This window comes from Anser brachyrhynchus (genome assembly GCF_964034855.1).
Source record: "Anser brachyrhynchus genome assembly, chromosome: 10".
Lineage (NCBI taxonomy): Eukaryota > Metazoa > Chordata > Aves > Anseriformes > Anatidae > Anser > Anser brachyrhynchus.
The window spans coordinates 3,312,382-3,330,360 of NC_137705.1; the positions used below are offsets into that span (position 1 = coordinate 3,312,382).

At 40.7% G+C, this 17,979-nt stretch overlaps 1 protein-coding gene across 8 annotated transcripts in view; it reads right to left on the reverse strand.

The window, feature by feature from the left end:
- The window catches only part of CHL1 (cell adhesion molecule L1 like), a 127,932-nt gene that overhangs the window by 95,029 nt on the left and 14,924 nt on the right, over positions 1-17,979 (reverse strand). For 7 of the 8 annotated variants that reach the window (XR_013955416.1, XM_080605754.1, XM_080605759.1 and 4 more), the window contains exon 2: positions 1,002-1,082. The gene's annotated coding sequence lies outside the window, so the exon portion shown is untranslated. Of the gene's footprint in view, positions 1-1,001; positions 1,083-13,570; positions 13,591-17,979 lie in introns of those variants that run through there. The other variant, XM_080605755.1, reaches the window with a different exon arrangement.

Below are 17,979 nucleotides of genomic sequence, written 5' to 3' on the forward strand. Positions count from 1 at the left end.
AACAAAAACAACAAACACTAACTAAAAAAAAATAATAATGTTAAGGGATACATAATTCACACTATAAACAGAGCTTTAGTCTTAGAGCTCTCATTAATAAAAATTAATGAGAAATGCATATTTAAGCTCCATGTAGCACAGACTCCCTGTTCATCAGCCACAAACAAGAAACAAAACACAAAACTATAATTGTTTAGCAAATAGGATTAAATAAATAAATAGACAGAACCCCCTTGCCAGCGTGCTTATTTTCTCCAAGCACATCTCACTGCAGGACGGGTCCACAGGCACTGGAATCCCTTGTAGGAAGCTACCCAAGAGAAGCCACAGGCGCAAGTACCCCGAGGCTCCAAGTCCTCCTTCCACTCCACAGATGAATGCATCTCAAAGGCCCTGCTCTTTTCTCAACATGCTCCAGGGCTGCTTTAACTGAAGGCAAGGTCTGGGGCTTTGCAGCCAGGCCCTCAGGTGCCTGGGGCAATGCACTATCACTCCTACCCCGACAGCCACCACCACCAGCTACTGGAAAGCAGGATTGTAGACGTGCTTGGAAATAATCAGGGTAGAATGGTTACACCACCTTTTCTGTCAGGTTGAAAAATGAAATACATTTGAGGTTTTTGTTTGTTTGTCTTTTTAATATCAAATCACAAACTCTTTAGCAAGAAGATTCTACTACAGGATAAAGCATAACTTAGTGTTCAGCTATATGTATAATTATTGACTGTATGCTTAACTAATAAAGAGCTAAAGACAAACAAGTCCCATCTGAAATCCCAGAGCTTTCAGACTTTGAAGGTATACCTGTATACTTCAAGCAATTCAAATCATAAGGAATTATTCCACAGCTAAATACATGCATAAATATATGTAAATGTTTATGCTATTATAGAAAGCATATTAAAGATACAAAAGATATCAAATAGGTATAAAACAGTTATCATGAATTTAACTGTTACCATTCGGAAATAAAGACATTAAATAAATAAATATATTCTAACCAGTACATCCAGGTGTTTCTTCATCAATGCATGGTCAATCTGCAGTTTCACACCTGAATCATCCTCCCCACCTTACTGCATCTAGAGGGAAAGAGAAACGTGTGAGTTGAGCAATGGTATGTCAGATGTTGACTTTATCTAAAAATAGCATCTTTATCAGTCCAATTCCTTTGTTTTCTTTTTCTTTTTTTTTTTTTTTTCCTTCTCTCTACATCACTGTGTTTGTCTGATCTTACTCTCTTTGTCCTCTATTCAACTAGGAAAGGACAGTGTTTTCCATATTTGAATAACAAGTAATGTACCCCATGGAACAGAAAAATGGGCTGAGTCTGATTCTAATTCTAAATCTGGTTTGTGACCTTGGAATGAAGCACTTCTCTGCACCTCTATTTCCTCTCTTTCTTTGCCTTTCTTGTGTCCTTAGATTAGAAGCTTCATAAAGCCAGCTAAGTGGTTTATATAGTACTAAACAGATAAGACTCAGTGACCACTGAAACCACTAGATAACACAAAAACAGAAACAATAACTCTTATCAATCATTACTTACACAATTGCTCTCCTATAGGCTACCAATGTGATACAAGATTTCAAAATGATTTTCAATACTTACTTGCATTTAAAACAATAAAAAAGTCTCATGAAAGAAGGGTGTATTCAAGACAAAAAAAATTCTTAATTGCCTTTTTTTTCCCCCCCAATAATATATCCCCCTACTTCAAACATGTTGAAAGAGTTGCATTCAAGGAGTGACATTTCCGTATCCCTCTCAGGTGGACGTGGACATGCCACAACTCTGCTACTGAGCAGACACCTCCTGGCCTTCATGACCTTCACCATGGGAAGACCTCGGAGCTTTAAAACCACTTTTCTTGCTCAAAGACCTCCAGCCCCAGAAGAGACTACTTGTACACAGTGTAAATCCCAGGCCGTGTTCCTATGCCACCAAGAAGCGAAAGTAGTACACAAGTGCTTTCCCCCCTCCTTTTTCCTCCTTTACGGGTCACCTTTAAAAGTGAATTTCTTTCAAGACTCTCTGTATGAATGACAAGATATTCATTGAGATGTCTTAAGGGAAAAGAAGTGATAAAGAGAAATTCATCTAACCTATTTTCTTTCTTGTCTCTACTTGATAATCTCTTTATCTGGACTCATTTCACCAGTTGCAGACAGACTTATTTCCCCACGGACAGACCCTAACCCTTTCCCAAAGCACACACATGCACATGCACCTCCTTTCCCACAGCATTTCAAATTCATATTGGAACATCTCTGTGCTATTTTGGAATACATAGCCAAATTTAGCATACATGGATGTATGTCTATGCTTATTGTCAAACACATCTCTCATCTTCCATTTAGTTTCTGCTTTGTGGGCAGATACACAACATTTATATGAACCTCCCTGCCAAAATAAGCATACAATTTCACTGAATCATAATTCACTAGCATATATATTTTAGAGTTCAACCTGTTTGTCAATAAATTATGGTTTCTGACATGAACAGAGAACATTTCTATAAGCTCTACAGAGATTTAGGAACCTCAGTTCTACTTCCAGCTGCACTGTAATCCTTCTCAACACCTACTGAGACTTTAGCTTAGAAATGTTTACTTTCCTGCTGGCAGCACACTCAGCCCTTTATAGCATCTTTACCTTCCCAAGGAAATGCAACTGCAGCTTGTGATGCCAAACACAAATTGCCTGATCTGCAGCTTGTGCCAGCTGGGTACAGCCGAGCCAAGCCCAGTCCGAGGAGTGCGAGACGTGCCTCGGCTAGAAGACAAAGCAAGCCCAAGCCCAGCCCCATGCACACTCACCAGGGCTTGCAAAACAAGAGTAGAAAATCTCTACTTTGTAAAACAGTGCAAAACAGAGGCTATTGCCAAGATTTCAGCTTACCACAGGAACAGATTCAGAGTTCGAGACCAGAGATGCTGTTATTACATCAAGTCTAGACTTCCCGACATTACATTTTCCCCAGCTACCTCTACATTAAGCTAATTCACTTGCAATTGATTAAAACAGCTTCTCCAAATAAAAAAAGAAACAAAAAAAAAAACCAACTTTTTATTTAGAGACATGAAAAAAAAAAGAAATTCACCACTATTTTAATTACAGACTCTGAGGGAGGAGGAAATTACGATTTCTCCTCTCCCCTCTTTTTTTTTTTTTAATCTAACTCAAAAATCACAGCAGAGAATAGTAGCTCAGATGCTTTATGCCAGCCTTCTTTTTAATCAGCTGTCTCCAGTCTTTACCAGCTGTTTGTCAGCTTCTCCCACTTACACGGTGCATCTTGGACTTATTGATCTAGTAAGCTTTAAATTACAGCTATCCATGAAAAAAAAAGCAGAGGCAAACCATAACAGGAAAGAGCAGGCCTGATAAAGGAATTCTGAAGGGCTACTCACTTTTGCTCAGAGAAAATCTTAATAGAATTTCCTGGAGAGAAGGTCTGGGGGACTGAAGTTATCAGTGAGGTTTGCGAACAGAGGAAGGATAAATAGAGCTCACAGGCTGAAGGAAAGGATTTATACAAGAAATTCTTCCAGTGAAAAGTATAGGAGAGCTTGATAAAAAGAATAAATAAGATACAATATTAGGAACCTATCTATGCTGCTTGGTATTTCTTATTGGGTTTATCAGAGTCAGACAACTTTTAGCTGTTCTTGTTTCAGGCGTAGTATAAACCAACGTTGAGAATTCAGGGTTCCCCAAACAAACAAAAATAAATGTTTAGAATTAGAAGGGCAGAGTACAATCAGGGCTACTTTCAGTGCTCAGGTGCAACTACTGCAGCTTCAGCTCACAGACTGCCAAAGGGTATTGCTCTTGACTTTCATCAGAGAGCATCAGGAGCGTCCTACTGAAGGCACCAAGTTGACCATAAACCCCCACAATGCTGCTCCACCTCAAAGCCACTATCCCACGCTGTTCCCAGCTCCTGGCAACGGGCATCATCTGGGGAACGTGACCTATCATTTTGCCCAAGTTTCTTCTGTAAGATGAAGGAAGACTCACGAGTTAGTGGTCATCGTCCATCACCCCCAGGCTTTCCTGTCCAGGTGGTGCTGCCAGTAGGAAAGCTTTATCGTTCCTCCTGCGTGGCAGCTACACAACAGGCACTGATGCCTCACGCTTCCCTTGCTTAGGCAAAGGCTGTTCAAAGCTGCAGCAAATTTGCAGCTACACAAGTCCTAAAATGACTGAATTTAGCATTACAGTAGAAAAGAAAGCATTAGTGAAACAAAGTATGCCTTAATGAAAACAAATGTCTCATGGTCTACACTGAGAATTTAACTGGTCGTTTGTTTTTTCGTGCCTTGTGTACTACAAGGGAAAAATAAGCAGCCTTATAAATTGGGATTCACGACAATTGTCCTAGAGACCTTGTGGCCCACATCACAGAGGTTAGGTGCCCTGGCCTTGTAAATCTGCTGGGATTTTTAAAGATGAGAAATAAAACTAGGATATTGTTTCCTCTGTATGCATGCACAAAGGATCTGCATGTCCATCTGGATACCCAGTGCTGCTTCTGCCTCGTACTTCCCAATGGCATTTTACTGTTATTGCAGTCTGCAAGTACAGTCACTTCGGCCTTCCTGTTCTCCAGAAGAGCTGACAGATTGCCACGTGAGGGAATGCAGTTCACACTTTTATTCATTCAGCTGGTCCCTTGCTGCGCTTGACATTGAATTTCAGCTCGGTGCAGAGAAGGGGAAAAGCAGCAGGGCACAAAAACAGCTTTGAGTCATCTCTGTCCCCTGTGCCGAGCTACCCTGTGGCTGCTCAGTCTCTGCACTGCCCGCTGCCTCCGGTCGCAGCGCAGATGGCACGGGCACCTCCTTGGGCTCCTCCACTCCTGGCTGGAGAGGAGGAACAGGCTGGGGCAGGGACGTGGGGGCCCTGCTGCAAAGTGACCTTCCTGCTCAGCCATCCGTTTCTCTCTAAGAGACGCGTGAATCGATGAAGTACCAGCCTCCGAGCCAGAGTCCGATCTCAAAAAGTGAACCTAAATATGGAAACATTGCTCGAACCGTGCCTGCTGCAGACCCCCACCTCGCTGAGGGGAACAACGGCCAGCTTTGGCCCAGAGGGCTGGGCAGAGCAGCCCCGTGTCAGAAGAGGGGAGGGCTGCTCAGGCCGGAGCTCCGAGGCAGCCTCGGCCACTTCCCTGCAGCAAAGCCCCACCGAAGCCAACTTGCTCACCCAGCAGCATGCTCGTCACATCTCATCTGAGCCCGATCGATCAGTGCCAACCACAAGCATTTATCCTATTGCAGAACGCGGTGCGTGAAGCACAGGTGGCAAAAGGATGAAAGGACCCAAATCCCGGCCTGGCCTGGCCGGCATTCCCATCACCCCAGTGCAAGCGACAATGAGGAATAAGCTCCAGTTCTGCATATTAACAGCAAAAGGTGTTTGGAGGAAGAAGGTTTTTTCCAAGCAATAAAGAGACGCAGTAACCTGCTTAGAAAATATCCCAATATGAAATGGACAAAATGCAGTCACAGCAAAAGATTGCTGTCCTTGGAGTGATTGGGGGCTGGATTCCACACTAGAAGCACACGTACTGCAACGACAGCTTCAAACTAATACCAAGTACACAAATTTAATATGAAAATTGATATAAAAAAATAAAAATAAAAAAGATCAAGAGAGAGAAGGAGCTCTTAACCATTTAAGAAAAACATTTTTAGACATAATTTTACCCTTGGGCATTATAAATACAATGTAACAAAGCTGTAGCACTGTTGAAAAAAAAGCCAACACAACAGTAAGTTTTCCTCCTTCTTAAATAAAGCCTATTTCATTTCTAGCAACAGTAGGAAAGCACTAATTTCACAGCAGTGAACTTTAGATGTTCAATTTAGAAGACCTGTTTTGCCAATATTTCAGCTTTCCCACTAGGCGAAAAAATAATAAAAATCAAAGAGCGCTTTGGGTCAGTCTCACCGTTAGAATATGGTTGCTCCCAATTACCGCAAACACAACACTGCAAGTTTCTCAAATATCTATTTATTTATTACTGAAGGGGCTACCACAATATGAAGAGAACCTTGAAATACCAATCACAGCTGTCTGAGACCATCACACCATGTTAGCCAACAATTTCTGTGATTTACTGTACCTATAAAAGAAGGCAAGCATGAACAAGTTTTCATAAATCAAGCTTATTGGGCCAGATTCTGGCCCATGATTATTCAGGCACATGAAACACTACAGCTCATTACCAGTACATAATTCAGCTCTGTAGGGATCTTAGCAGTAGAGAAGTATGGTGTTAAAAGCTGTTACAATGGTCACCAGAAGAAAATCAACTTGGCTCTAACACACGTGTAAGGGCTGATGCGTACACATGCACATGCACTTTCTCATGGACTTTTCACCACATGATGGATATTTTTCCCTAAAGAAAACATCAAGGCCTGTAAAAAGCACTCAGATCTCATGTACAGCATTGCCACAGGATCACAGTAGGTAGATGTTCAGCAGTTAAACCCCGTGCCATGACACACATGAATGTATTGATTTTAAATTTACAGCGAACACCAGGTGTTATCGTCCCTTAAGGAAAATTGTGACTGCTAGGAATCACCTCTGTCAATATTTCCCTCCCGGGTCACTAAATCCTGATAGTCAATAAGAGTCAGTGAGCTCAACCGAGCTATCACAAGAGCCTGCACGTACCTTGGGGTAAAATTTGGCACACTTAGTATCTGCTTATTAGTTAGAATGATTTTGCATTTAAAATCCCCAAGGCATAGAGTGCACTTACACTTGATTTTAATAACCTTCTAATACACACGTATCTCTGCATTACAACCTTTCCCTGGGCTCTTCAACAAGGCGTATGTGCAATTGAATGCCACGCGAGCTGAAAAAAAGATTTCTCCTAACCCGGTAACGCAGCATCACAAGTACCTACATGCCAGCTGAAAAAAAAAAGAAAATCCATTATTTTTCACACAACCCATTTATTCCTATCATAACACTGGAGTTTCAGGAAATAACACATCTAAAACAATTAGTTTTGTGTTTTCTACGTTAAAAAAAAAAAGTTTCAGTTTTGCACAGTCAAGTGCCAAAATACCCAGTCACTCTCAGAAATGTTGGAGCAAGTCTTCAACTGGAATAAATCAGCAGAGTTTTGTTGAAAGAATTTTTCTTTACATCACCTCACAAACAATTTCCCTAATGTTTTCTGGTTAAAAATAGTAGGCAGGCAATGCAGAGGATTCTTTTCACCACTACAACTCAGTTATAGGACAACTGTGGAGGCACATGAACTGAGAATGAATCAGAAAGGTTTAATGTGTGAGGCTAACTGCAGACAATGTATGAAGGTTTTTGATTTTTTTTTTTAAATCAGTGTTTTTTGCTGCTGCCCTGCTCACAACATATTTAGAGGATAATTTTAATGAAGAAAATTTATTTTTTTATCCTGTTGTAAAGATTATTCATTATTAATCTGTAGATTTCAGTTGTTCTCCCCCCCAAGAAATGCCATTTGAATGCAACTGAAAAATTGTCCAATATTGATATGCAATTCTGTGGTCAGATTTCTAGCAATCATACAAACTACCGAGCAACTTATTCAGCATTTAAAATAAATAAAGCAATGAAAATAAGCAAACCAAAAAGATTTCCAAATCCAACTAGCAAATGATGTACAGGTTTAAAAAAAAAAAGTCTCTAGAGATTGACTTACAAAAAATTACTGACTTTCAAACATAAAGATAAAATCAACAGACTGAAATTGTTCATTATAACCAATTTGTTGAATTCTAATCCTGTTTTGGTCATCAGCTCTCTGCTTGCTTGTAAGATGGTCAAGCCATGGAAACAAAGTGATACTTGTTCCCATAACAATATCGAACCCTTATATAGCACTTTTCGTCAGCAAATCTCCAAGCACTTGACAAAGAAGGAAAGCTTTGTTATCCCCAATTCAGATAGAGAAATTGCAGCAGTAGGATAATTGCAGAGCCAGAAATAACACTTCCGAGTCCCAGGCTAATGGCCTAACTAATAAGTAGCAGCATAGGGCATTTCATTAACACAGGAGACAACTGAGGTCACGATGGGCCACTTCAGTACTGCTACTTTTGAAATGCTGAAAGTGCAAAGAGAAAAGTACAACTGGAAAGCACATCAGCCAGTTCAATGAGTTCTTTACATTGACTCTTAGAACATAAAGCATGCTATTAACTCCTTCCGTCCACAGATCTGCATAAAGACTTCATGCTGACAATCCTCCACCCAGAAAGGTTACTAAGCTTATGTTTAAGGTATTGTGGTACCACAAATGCTTAGAATTGAATACAGTTTCAAGTGTTTTTTGTTTTTTTTTTTCTTTTTTTCTTTTTTTCTGTCTATCAGGAAAAACATATGTTTCTGCTGGAAAATGAATGGCAGAGGATTAAAAACTGTAAAAGCCTGTGCTCAAAGAACGTAATTTTTCTCAGAAGAAAGTAATTAGTGAGATTTATTTTTCAAGACTTTTTTCCACTGATGTTAACGCATGGAGCTCTGCTGTGAAACAGATGATGGGGTGGTTGAGGGCTAATGCTTATGTGTCAGTGTGGGTCAGAAGCAGAGAGGCCAACAAAGCTGCTGCTGCTGTAGGTATTTGCTGCCAACTACCTGATCAAGAACTGAAGGAGGATACAGCTTTATTTGGCCTTCACAGTTCAACACCCTGATCATCCTGGGGGCCTTTAACCACCGTGATATCGGCTAGAAGGGCAACTGATGGTGCACAAGCAACCTAGATTTCATAAGCATATCAAAGAAATATTGATGCTTGACTTCAGAAGAGCAGAATTTGGCTTTGCTCAGGGAACTAGCAGGCATAATACCAGGGACAACTGCTCTGGGGAAGAGTACTGGGGAGCTCCTTTATCTTCGAGGAAAACCTCCTCGAAGCGCAAGAATGATCCACCTGATGAGTAGGAAGCAGAGCAGACGTGGCAGAAGGCTGACTTGGCTGAACGTGGAATCCCTGGCTGAGCTCAAACACAAAAAGAACGTGAACAGAAGGTGGAAGTGAGGACAGCCTGCCCAGGAGCACTACACAACCCTTGCCCAGACCTGCAGGGGTAGAATTGGGAAAACCAAAGCTCAGGCAGAGTTGAAACTGATAAGGAATGGGATGGACAACAAGAAAGGCTCGTTCATAGGTACATTTGCAGAAAAATAAATAAATAAATAAATAAAGGAAAATGACAGTCCCTCCTGAATATGGGCAACAGAATTACTGACAAAGGGTACAGAAAAGGATAAAGAATTCAGTGACTTTTTTCACTCAGTCTTTACTGGCAGCCCTGCTCTCAGGTGAACTCATGACCATGACCTTTAATGACCATGGCTGAATAGGAGTCAGCAGTGGATTGATGAACCCCCCCCAAAAAAAAAATTCAGCAGAGGGGACCAAGATGATTGTGGGCTTCAGCACATAATGTATGAGAAGAGGCCGAGAACTGTGTTTGTTTAGTCCAGAGAGGCTAATTACTGTTTTCAACTGGACAAAGCCCTGAGCAACACGATCTAATTTCAAAGTTGGTCCTACTTTCTGCACAAGATTGGACCAGATGACCTCCAACAGTCCCCCCCAACATTAATTATTACACTATTTTAATGGTTTCTCCTTCACTTATATTTATTGCAGGGCATTCACTTGTAAAGTAGCATTTGGAAATAATTATTCTGCATGTATGCAACATTTTCAAATGAAATAAAAAATTCCATACATATTTGAGAAGCATCCGACTGCTGGTGAAGAATATCATGGCCTAAAAGCCAGTCAGCTGGAGCCAATTAAATCGTGATCAACCTCCCATGACACCAAAATGCCTAATTGAACTTGTGCCGTCTGTGCGAGATAGAGATTTTGCCTTCTTCACAGAAGCCCAAAATGGGGGGTTCGCTGTTGTGTCTCTGTAAATCAAGATCATTATCAAAAAGTAACAATCAAAACAGGAGATGCCTGCATTGATTAAAATAATGCTATTCCTCTTCTAAGAAGAAAAGATGACTTCGCTTGCAAAAAGACAACCTCAGATGTTTACTCACAAATACCCATTTTTACCCTCCTGGCAAATGGAAAATGTGAGCAGGAACAAGTGATGCACATGCATATTTAGAATTAAACTTCAAAAGCAAGTGCTTCATTAGTGGAATATGATAAAAAGTAAGACGCGTTTGAATGAACAGCTATGGTTTAATAAATCCTGACTTTGGTTTTAAAAAGAAGAGAAAAACTAGTGTATTTGGACTCAAATAAACTTACAATAAAAATCAATTTGTATTTATAGATACTGAATAACACACTCATTACTATTCATGCTCATTACTGTTCATTTTGCTACTGTCACAAAAAATATGGTAAATGACTGACAGCTTTTACAATATATGGATGTCTGAAGAACCAAAACAGCTGAAAGATCTGGAGTTTTGAATTCAAAAACTGTAGGCACTGCCAATATTATACTAATCTAACCTGATCTTAATTCTTTTTTTTTTTATTATTTTATTTAAATCTCCCCAATCTTTTGAGTTAATTTGAGTAATCCTTTTTTTCTTTTCTTTTCCTTTTTTTCCCCTCCCTGAGAGAATTCATGTTTCACTTCTATTTGGTTTCAGTAAGCTGTGAAAAATCACTGCACATCAGAAAAAGTACAAGCAACATTTTTCCCTAATTAGTCCATAAAAATGCTAATTTTTCTAATGAATCAGATTGAAATATCACAGGAGTAGGTAATAGTGCAAATACAGAGGTTGCTTATGGGGTAGGCTTTCAGATTCATTTTGCTAATCACTACAGCACCAGGCAACTTACAAAGCCAATATTTTAATGAGGTTTGAGAGGCAAAATATGCTTATTCAATTTTTGTGCAAAATAATGTTAGTTATATGCATATGCACCTACTCACTGCAACCATGCATTCAGTTATAGGTGTCAAAAACCAGACCCACAGTATTTACAGCCTGGTTCCTCAGCTGCAGTGAATCCTTCTATCCCCATTACAAGAAGAGCTCCTCTGCTTGTTTACTCAAGCTGAGGATGTGACTATAAATCTTTATTCTACCCAATTTTACTGTTAATACAGTCCATTTCTGAAAACGATAAAATAATACTTTCTTTTTTTCATGGACGAGTAGCTAATAATATCTCTAGTCTGAATCAGACAAGCAAGAAAGTGAAATCATTGTCTGTCCACTCCACAGTATCTTTATTTTTTTCTGCCCTTACACTTTTGCTCCTGCCTTCTGTGCTGCCACATACTAAGGCACTTGTATCCAAGCTGCAGATCGAGGAAGGAGTGGTCTTTTTTCAAGTCAAAATCCAGTAGAATCAATGAGCTCTTAGAGGAAATCTCCTAGGGCTTGACCTTCAGGGTGGCCTTTTACTCTCTAAACCCCATGTAAAACCACGATTCTGCCAGTCAGTCCTTGGTAAAAGATTTAAAGAAAAGGACTGTTGCCTATTGGTGGCACCAACAATCTAAGCAGGAATTAAGCAGCTTGAAAAAGCCTTTAAATTCAACTTATCACTCTTCCATAGCTCCCCATATATTCTTTATGACCCTGTGTTCTCTTCCCCCTTTGATCATTTTATATTGAAGTAGTCTCTTGTTTAATATGTAGCTAAGATGACTGCATGATAACATCAAAACAGAAGGGAACATAAAGAACATGAAAGAATACGAAGTCAATAGCTTTGCAAATCACAACGCATAAACAGGCCTAGTTGAAAGCTGCGGTAGTACAGTGCTGCCTTTATGCTCTCACAAAGTTGCACGCAGCGTTAAGACCAACTACAGACTGAAACTAAAGATTAAAACTACATTGGGCTTGCTTTCTTCTTGCTTTGATTGTTCGTTCTCCTCAAATGGTACAGATCTACAGATTCAGCACCTGTTTTTGTCCAGCGCACCAGCTGATCTAAGTGCTCCTCTGCTGGATAAAAGGGTTTCCAAGCCAGTGTTTCCTCAGTGCAAAGCTGCACAAGTCCACAAAACATGGTCCTTCACCCTCGTACCACTATCCTTACAACACAGCCCAAGCCATCTCCCAACCTGTTCCAACATTATTTTTGACCAGAAGCAAAAAGGGAGATATTCACCAAAGTCTCACTCATGCTCTTCGGAGAGTATTAATTCCAATCTAACAACAACAAAGTCTCTTAACAAGATTTTGTCTTCTTGATCCCCAACTTCTTTCTGCTGTAGTGTTTATATAAAACTACGTGGTATGTGTCGGAGGCCAGACAGACTGAAAAGCTGATGCTTACCGTCTAGGACTCATCTCACACTTGGTTTTCATACCATATTTCTTGGCTGCCTACACTCATGTTAATCTGCTAAAAATCATTTTACCCACTTGGAAGACGACATATCACTTGTACTCAGTTCTATTATTCATCAGACTACCAGGATGTCAGCTCTGTGACTGACTGCTAATTATCCTTTCCCACTGAATGTCAGAGGCAGTTGCATTTTCGGCAGCAATTTATTCTTCCCATGGAGTCATGAGGTGGAAGCTGAGACCTATTGAAGTCAGTGACAAAAGCCCCACTGACTTCAATTGTGTCGGGAATTCATCTTGTAATGGAGAGAGACCTGTTTAAGCGTTATTTAGTATATGGTGTCAACACTCTGAGATAACAATTGACACCAGAACAACATGCACATTACCAATGGTGCCAGGATGGGACACAGCACTCAAAACCTCTGCACGCCATCAAATCCCCGTCACAGGACCAGACACGATGGTGCAACACTCACGTTTCAGGTGCCTATGAACAGGGAATGACCTCTCGTCTGGTCAAGCCCAATGCATGCAACATATTTGGTCCTATCTGAGAACAGGCACGCTTTGCTGGTGTGATAGCGACAGCTCATTCACTCGGTAGGTTGGATTGATACCACAGCTAGTAGACGGGCTTTTTCCTACATGTTGTCCTATGGAGATAAAAGCCCATCTCCAGAAGTAATCTGGAATAGCTACGGTGTTACAAATTCACAGCATACACTGCATCTTAATGTCTGTAATAGAGGCAAGAGCTAAAAAGGCAAGGACCGAGGAGGCAAAGTAACTTCACCTTTCACTGACTTCCTATTTCTCCCCTCCAAGACATGCTGGCAAGGAATATGGCACCGTTGTTCAAAATGCTCACTTCTAACAGGAAAAGCCCTACTCATCTTGGAGAATGTTTCATGTGATAATAAATGAAAGGCAAAATCCAAGTGTTGACATGCACACCATCTGAATTACGTGCTTTGCCAACACTTTTACTGTTTTTTCCCCCTCCAAATACGCTATCCCAACCTGCCCTTTCGTTCAGTGGGTGCTGCTGCCTTTCTCTCCCTCACCTGCAGACTTGTATTAATCCAAGTGTCTCACTTTCCCATCATTTCGCTCCCAGCTGGAGGACCCTCTTGACCTGAACTCCCAACCTGAACGCCGGGGACCTGCACTGCTCCTCAGCCCTCCTTCCCTCCCTCCCTCCTCAATCCTTCATCCGACAGAAACAGGGGATGTTTTAATAACCCATAAACTGACCACCACATAGATAGCAGGTACCCAAGCAGCCACACGCTCGTACTCTCAGGACAGGACTTCTCTCTTATTTCTGCACAGCCTCCTATAACCTTCAGGTCTTCTCTCTTCCAGCTGTCTCTGGATTACCATGTTTCCTCCAGCTAATATCTAGTCTGTTCTCACTGCCTGCCTCCTATATTGCTTCCTAGCCATCCATGCAGAAAGCTCGCTTTCAGTTATCAACTCCCACAGCTTCTCTCGTTTACACCAGGTGAGGAGGTGGCCACCAATTGCTCTAGCCAATGTGTTGGTCACAAGTGAATACTGATAGCTTCAGCACAGCTGTTTGCATTTTGTGACAGCCCACGCAGAGCAAAGTCATTCATTCCTTGGGGTGAGGATATCAGCAGGCTGCAGGAAAGCAGCCAGGTCCAGGGGGTGAGGAATCAGCATGAGCCCATCATCATCTCCCCCCTCTGCATGAGCCTGAGCAGGTAAGAGGACAGCCATCTCCTGAGGACAACAGCAATGACAACTCAAGCTGGAAGGCAGATTTTAGCAGATGGTTCGGACCAGCAGTTGTTTTAGCAGCCACCCTGCCCAAATCCAGCTAAAGAATATTCTGCATTTCTCCATCTTTCTCACACAGCTAAATGGGATGGAAATCTACTGTTCATGTGCAAATCATATTTCAAGAACTCCACTTTAGAAAGGCAGGCTCAGATACATTTAAAATCCTGTTCAAGCCAAATTCACAGTACAGATTTTATTCAAATGCATTTCTATATGCTTCTGCATCAAGAGGCTGCAACTCGCCATCCTTTGTTCTGTGCAGGCTCCTGCTCCTTTTACTGTTCCTGTGCCACAGCCACCAAGCTCACCTTGGGACAAGGCAAACCCACTCTCCTTTTTCAGCAGTTGTGTCCAAAACATCTAAACTACAGAAGCCTAAAAAAAAATTAAATCTGATTTTGCTTTTCTGATGCATCCTATCAGTTATTTTGTTTAAATACAATGCATTATTATATATATATTATATATATAAAGCTTAAATTAACAATCATTCATATATGGAAGGACAAAGAAAAATAAGTGATACTTCCTACGCAATTTCATATGACAAAATGGTATAAGTGAAGACAGAATGTAAAAACTATTTCCAAATGAGAAGCAGAATGCATGACAGCAACACATAGAATTAAAAATAAATAAATAAAAATCAATGTGCACTGCACTGGTTGCTTGCAAAATTAGACAATTAATTCTGTGTAAACGAACCTATCAGGAAACCACACTGTGGGGATCCTGATAGCTGTTATTGCAGTATGCTATATTAAGAAAACAGCGCTTTAATGAGATCCCTGGAGAGTCTCCATGGACTTGGATCTTCCTCTTGAAAAGACCATTTTTACCCCATTTAACTGCTAGTACTTCGCACCTCTGATACACATAGGAACAACAAGAAAAAGCTATTAACACAATTATCAGTACCAATAATCATTGTGCTTCCTGGGATCAAAAAAGACATTATGCCATTTTCAATATGTAAGATCCTTCAGAAATAACGTCTGCATATTGAAATCCAGTACACTTAAAAGCACTTGCAGCCAGCATAGCAGAAGCACAAAGGCAGCTTTTATACAGGTGCGGTAAGAATACTATTTCTTTTTTCTTTTTTTTTTTTGTGGTGGTGGTTTTGTCTTTTCATTCTAATAAGTATGATGTGATTTAAAAAAAAAAAAAACCTGCAACATGACTTCTATTAGTATCTCAATTTTTCTCTAGATAAACCTCTTGTGCAGACCTTGACAAAATACAATAAATGCACCAGTTTAGCATCTGATTTTACCAGTAAGTACTGGAGAATACCACCTTTGCACCAACTTCAAAATGGCTGTATGTCTAACTGATTCCTGGATGAAAAACAAGAGCAAGACAGAATATTTTGATTAAAAGTTTAGTAATAGGGTTGGAATCTGTTCTTCTATATGCAGATTCTCTGAGAAAAAAATAAAATAAAATAAAAACACATCACAAAAATGGTGTAACCACATTTACAGCTTAAATCTGAACAATCAATATTCTCAGGTTTCAAAAAGCTTTTCCAGTGAAGCCTGTGTTTTTTTCTCGTCATATTAGCTGTTTAACAGAAGTGGCTCTGCTAAGTGATGCCTTAGATTACAGAGGCAGAAACTGTAAAATGATTTTATTAATTGCACTTACCATGAAGTGCAAATAAATAAACAAGCCAACAAAGAAACTCATAAGCCTTTAACCCACCCTGTAAATTTAGATGAATTACTCCATTTATTCTCCTACAGTGTTTTAGACCTTATATAAGATATATCAACTCTCTACATTACTAATATAATGGACTGGACATTACTAATAAAATGGACAAAATTATGATACCAATATTGATTTGCAATATTGTCATAATTCAGCAAGTTAATGGGTTAAAAAGTTAATGGAAATGCTCACAGATCAGGCAGTTAATGAATGCAAACCCATGTGCTAGTATGTGCTGTGTTACTATTGTGTGGCTGCCATCTTACCTAGGCTAGTTTATGGGGCATCCTCTGCCATCAGGACTCCTGGCTGGATGGTCCAAGACACATTACAGCACCCTGGGCTTAGGTGGAGTAAGCCAACCTGCAGAAGCTCATCTATGGACAGCCCCTGCTGAAGTCGGCCCTCCATGATGAGGAAGCTGACTTGACCATGTTTCAGGCCCCCCTAATTGATTTTACAGCACCAGGAAATGGAAAAAAGAGTTCAAATGCAATCTTTCAGTCCTAATATTTACACTGGCAAACATTTGTTTATCTCCCAGCTTTGTAATCTCAGGGCTTCTGGAGAGCCTGGGACAGTCTCCTAAGTAGCTTCCTCCAATTTGATTAGCGGAATCCATAGCCAGCCCTATAAATATTCCTAACATTTGCACCCAATGGACCAAGTATTTTGTTGAGCAGACTAATTGGTTCACAACCCCTGCTAAGTATCAGCCATATCATCCCTAACTGCCATAGGCGACTATCATCATTAGTCGAGTGACAATCTCCCAGAGAATTTTGGCTCTTTAATCTCTGTCCTCCCCGAGGACATCAGACTTATTACGGGTTAAACCTATCAGAGTTCGCTCCTGTTCCCTTCCTATGCTGCATCTCAGCACAGAAGAAAAAACCTTGTGAACACGGCGACACAAAGGAAGCAAATGTCCACATCTCCCAGAACGGGCCACAACAACGCCCAGACCTTGGGGCTAAGGCAGCGGGCCAGATCCTGCCTGCTTACAAATCGGAGCAGCTCTGTCGCTGTTTTCCAGGAGTCTACGTGGAGAAGCGTGACTTAACAGATCCCATGGATGAGGGTCCTTGATCCTTTTACTGACACGGCGCTAACACCAAAATGCCACGGTCAGGACTGTCAGAATTTTTCAGAATTTGTCGGAACAAAAATTGAAAATGAGGCTAAAGGTGGGAAGAACGAAAGACAAGCTCAAGGACAGAAAATGTAGTCAGAGAGCCAGAACCCACTCAAAGGATGCCAGCCTCAAACAATGCAAAACTGCTCCCAAACCTTCATTATGACTGTGCCATAAACCTGGAGATTTGGGCAAAGAATCAATGTTTCTTTCCCTTTCTTCCAATTCATTATTAAAAAATAAAAAAATAAAAAAGTTCTGCTCTTAAACTCCGGAAAAACTTTAAACTGCCTGAAAGACCTGGAGTGTTAAGGAGTATTAAGGTCTCTCACTTCAAAAGTCAGACACATCACAGACACCAATAGCTCACAGGATGGTACTCAGAACTATAGATGTTCCCTCTGTTAATTTTTCCGAAATAGAGCAAAAAACACAGTTTCAAAGGAATTCCTCTCCTCATTGCACTGCTCCCCTTTCAAAAAGGGAGAAAAGCAATCATCTTGCTGCAAAGTCCTCTGGCAGTCTTCAGCAGGGAGCATCCTCTGGATTGCCTGCTTTCAGATCAAATTATTTGTCATCTTAAAAATATCTCTAGCTTGCTGATGCTGCAGATTTACTTGACCATTTAAGACAAGTATGGAAAATGAGCTTTTTAGCCACTGATCACAACACCAGCCTAGCTGAAGGCAGTGAGATGCTCACTCACCTACCTGCTGACTGTACTATTTTCACATGCTCTCACATGGCAGTGACTCTTTTCCTTGGTTAATCAATGACAGGACCTCTTTAGCTCTTCCACGGGCATCTTCCAATTTTCATTTTTATTCTTCTTATTAGAAGGGGAAGGAGCTGATAGGCTTTGGAAGAAATTCAATAACTCATGAAATAGTGAGAAGCTCAGGAATCAGCTAGTGGTCAAGGATCTCACAGGGCATACATGAAACAGCCAGATCCCTCGTGTCTTTGGGTCAGTGAAAAAAACACCTCTTCCAAGTTGGCGTTGATG